General features: G+C 34.1%; 1 non-coding gene across 1 annotated transcript; it reads left to right on the top strand.

Moving 5' to 3' along the window:
• The first annotated feature begins 551 nt into the window (after positions 1–551).
• On the top strand, positions 552–714 carry LOC117804518. Its single transcript, XR_004629001.1, has one exon. It is a non-coding gene; the product is annotated as a U1 spliceosomal RNA (small nuclear RNA).
• Positions 715–4,526: the final 3,812 nt, after the last annotated feature.

Below are 4,526 nucleotides of genomic sequence, written 5' to 3'. Positions count from 1 at the left end.
GTAATTATCTACTTGTTCTCATATAACTTGTTGAAAAATCTTTTATTTCTCTCATTCCGTTTCCTTAGTACTTGCATACATGTGTGTATCTATTTCTGGACACTCTATTCAGTGAACTATTTGTCTGTGATTATTCCAATGACATTATCTTGAATACTGTAATTTTATAGTAAATTGTGAAATCAGCTAGTGAGAGTACTCCAGCGATTGTCTTTATATTTTAGGTAATTTTGGCAAATTCTAGATTATTGCCTCATTTCCCTACAATTTTGTAATCAGCTTGGCAATTTCTACAAAAACAACTATTGAGAGTTTAAATGGGGTTGTGTGTGTGTGTATATATACATACGTATGTATATGTATGTATATATAGCTATATTTAACTGTAACCATGTACAACTATTTAGATATAAAACTATATATAAAAGATATACCTTGTATATATTTATATGCCATAAATAGGTCTTCAATATTGTTATATGAAATATATATCTTTCTTAGATATATTTGGAGGATAATAGAATATTATCAAAAATTAAAAAAAAATAAAGGAACTTACTGACAGGGGAGATACCATGATCATGAAGGTGGTTTTCCTGGGGTGAGGCTTATCCATTGCACTCCGGATATGCTAAACCCTGCGATTTCCCCAAATGTGGGAAACTTCACTGCATCATTTGTGGTAGTGGGGGACTGTGTTTGCACTCTCACCTGACCATCAAATGGTTGAAAGACAAAATAAATAAATGAATAAATAAAAAAATAAATAAATAAATAATAAAGCGAAAGATGTTGTTTGTCAGGGATGATAGAAATTTTGATCAGAAAGTGGGCCATTTAAATTCCATTTATTTATAGATCAGAAAACTAAAGCAAAATACGTTATTTTGTTATTTCCTTTTCCCAGCTTCTCACAATAACTGGAAGATACAGGATAGAGGTACTTTTCCAGGGTCACAGATGTAGCTCACTGGGGGAATATTTTCTGAACCCCATCTGGTGTCCTTTCAACCTTTCAATCTTTCAAACATGTGATCTCAAGATCAATCTGGACTATCATAGCTTCAAAATTGATATTCCACATTTGGAAAAGAAATTACAACATCCCAAAGTATTCTATTCCCATCAAATGGTATGTTGTGCTTCCAAGCCATTGTTCATTTTGTTCTTTCTCCCGAGAACGCTTTCTCCATTTGCCACATGTCTGAGACCTCACAATCCTTCAAGGTCAAGTCCTCCATCCTTAATGAATTTCATTATTTGGCATTTGTTATTGAAAGCTTTGTTAGGCAATGATTTGTATTTTTTGCTCCTACTAACAAGAGTCCTAGATACAGTAGTGAATGGAAGAACACTGTCTTAAAGAATTATAACTCTCACCATATCACCAGCAAAACTTCACATATGGGTACTTAGAAAATAAATATTGATTGGATAATAGTGGCCCTGTAACAACAGCTAACATTTGTCATGCCTTACTGTATGCACACATTTTTCCATATTACTCTTTCAATTATATGACTCGAGTAATTTTATTATGTATGTTTTGTAAATGAGAGCAATGAGAAATTAAAGAGCTTGCCCGTGTTCACAACTCTAACAGTGGCAGAGTTGGGAACAAGCATAGACAACCGGACTTCCATAGGTTCTAGGAAGTAGGGCCTTGATATTTTGGGGGGGAGGCATTATTCAGTTATCTCTCTTAAATATTACAGAAATGTTATGGAAAATATCCTGGAAAACACCTGACAAATCTGGTCTCCAACAACTTCTCTGACCTCATGTAATACTTCTCCAGTTTTCTCACTGCCGTCTGAGAGCACTGACCTCCAGGACGTTCCCATTTTGCATACCAACAATGCTACTATTTCAGGGACTTTACATAGGTGTTTCCTCTGAGCAGAATGCACTCCTAGATAACCACTGGTGTCATACCTCACTTTCCTTACATCTCATCCACAATGATGTATTATCACAGACTTCCCATACCAAACACCCTCTCTCCCATACCCCTCACTTTCCTGACCTGTCTTCTTTCCTTTATAAGCAGATCATCCCCCAACATACATTGTTTGTCTCTGTCTCTCTCCACTAGACTCTAAGGCTCTTGAGGACAGAGACAGTATTTGTATTCCCACTGTGTGTCTCTGGTGCCTGGAAGAGAGCTCATTTGTTGAGTAAATAAATTCAAGTCCATAGCTCCTGGAATTGCAATTTAGATCCCTCTCTCAACAAGAAAAATATGGGCATTATGAAAATGTAACTAAAATGACAGATAAGTAATTTATTTTGTCATAGGGAAGTCCAAAATATAACAAAATGGATAATTCACTCTGCTCATTTACAGATTACATCACATGTATAGCTTATAATTTATCTCTAGAAAGAGTATGAAAAAAAAATTTTTTTAATGTGTTTATGCCATTAATTTCCCAAAACATTAGCTCATGAAATAGAACTCTAGAGGCATATTTAATTGCCATCGCCATCTTATGCCAATAGGCTTATACATGATATGATAAATTTTGGTTTCTTATTGAACGCAAACTTTAAAGAGAAAAGGAACTTTAGGAGTAAGTGGTGCAGTATTTGGATTCACATTAACTCAATTTTGGATTAAAGTTCTGTCATTTGTTTGCTCTTTGACCTGTTCTGCAATTGCTTCAGGGGAAAAAAAAAAATCTTTTTGCTGTTAGGCCATTTCCTTACCTAAAAAATGATAATAAAACACTGACTTTATTGGTCATGTGAAGCAAGTTAAATCTCATATGTGCAATTGATTTGTAAAGTGTAAATTCCACATTAATATTTTTTACTAAAGATATGATAACACATACCTGCTCTTCAAATTTCTCATGGGTTTATTAAACTTATTTTAAAAGTAATCTTGGGGCGCCTGGGTAGCGCAGTCTTTAGGCGTCTGCCTTAGGCTCAGGGCGTGATCCCGGCATTCCAGGATTGAGTCCCACATCGGGCTCCTCTCCTGGGAGCCTGCTTCTTCCTCTCCCACTCCCCTGCTGTGTTCCCTCTCTTGCTGGCTGCCTGCCTCTCTGTCACATAAATAAATAAAATCTTTTTTTTTAAAAAAAGTAATCTTGTTCAGAGACTAATTTTATAAACTTGTAGATGTGTATCAGTGGAGAGAGAGAGAGAAAGATACTACACTACAGAAAAAAAGTATGTTTGGAAAAATCTCTCAGATTGATCCAGAAGTAATCAATGCCATTTTATTATCTAGATGTTTTGAATACTGGTATATTGCTTTGTTTATGTTATCCTCTAATCTTAAAAAATTCACTAGTTTTATACAAACAATTGAAATTTATAATACTTCTTTATTTTCTCAAAGACACATGAATGATTATAGATTACATTAGTGTAAGAAATGTTGGGGCAAAAATCATAATACACTTTGAAATTGCTTTACCATAATTAGCAGGGTTTTTTTCTAATTGAGGATCATCTTTACTTCAGGTTTTCTAATATTGACCACTTGTTTAAAACAAGTATTCTTGACAATTGTTCATAGTCCATCATTTGTAAAGAACTACCCAAAAAAATACATACACTGCATTTTCTCTGTCTTCTCATTTTATCACTTGAAAGGTACGGAGGCCCCACATTGTCTTTTGAAATAAAGTCTGGAGTAATGATTGTGGTAATGCTATTGTTTGTTTTTCTTTTTAGGTGAGGCAGAATTTTTAGAAGAAATTTAAATTAGTTTTCTGAGGACTGTTCTCCATGTGAACTATCAACTGTAGCACCCCGACAGAGACTACAGATACTGACTTAGTATACCTACTTCATGCACTGTAATGAATTATCCAGGGTTTGTTTTTTTTACTTAAAAATTTTATATATTAATCAAAATAATAAATCGAAGATAATAGAACCATGTAGTAGTCCAAATCTTCACAGAATTCCAAACAGTGAATATAAGAGGAAGTTCATGTAGATCAAGAGAATATAGAACAGTGATCTATTTGAGCGAAGACAATCTCATATTCTCTGTGTTTTTCACGATGCTGTATAACATAGAGCGTTACGACATGTGTTAGTTAAATAAGATGCATGAAACTTAGAACAGTGTAGATCTAAAGTAACATGTTTTAACCTGTGTTCTTACGCTAATAGAATTTGGATCTGTGAACAGTATGTAGAATTACTTGAGTACATTCTTTAAAAATAAATAAGTAAATAAGTAAGTAAATAAATAAATATGTAAAAATAAAAATGCCACCCACAGGGGTGCCTGGCTGGCTCCATCAGTAGAGCACGTGATTCTTGATCTTGGAGTCCTGAGTTCCAGCCCCATGTTGGGCATGGAGCCTACTTAAAAAAAGAAAAAATAAAGAATATAAAAGCAAAAAGAATACCCCCAAAAAATGTAGAATCACATTATTTTTAAAACATACTGCCCATAAAATGACTTTATTGGGCTATATTGCAATTAGTTTTTGAACTTCAATAACCATAGGCAGGGAAAAATGTATTCATGGTTACACACAGTGATATAAGTATACAAA

Source organism: Ailuropoda melanoleuca, chromosome 11 (genome assembly GCF_002007445.2).
Source record: "Ailuropoda melanoleuca isolate Jingjing chromosome 11, ASM200744v2, whole genome shotgun sequence".
NCBI lineage: Eukaryota > Metazoa > Chordata > Mammalia > Carnivora > Ursidae > Ailuropoda > Ailuropoda melanoleuca.
Note: the sequence above shows the minus strand (reverse complement) of the source record. Positions and strands in the feature narration are given on the sequence as shown.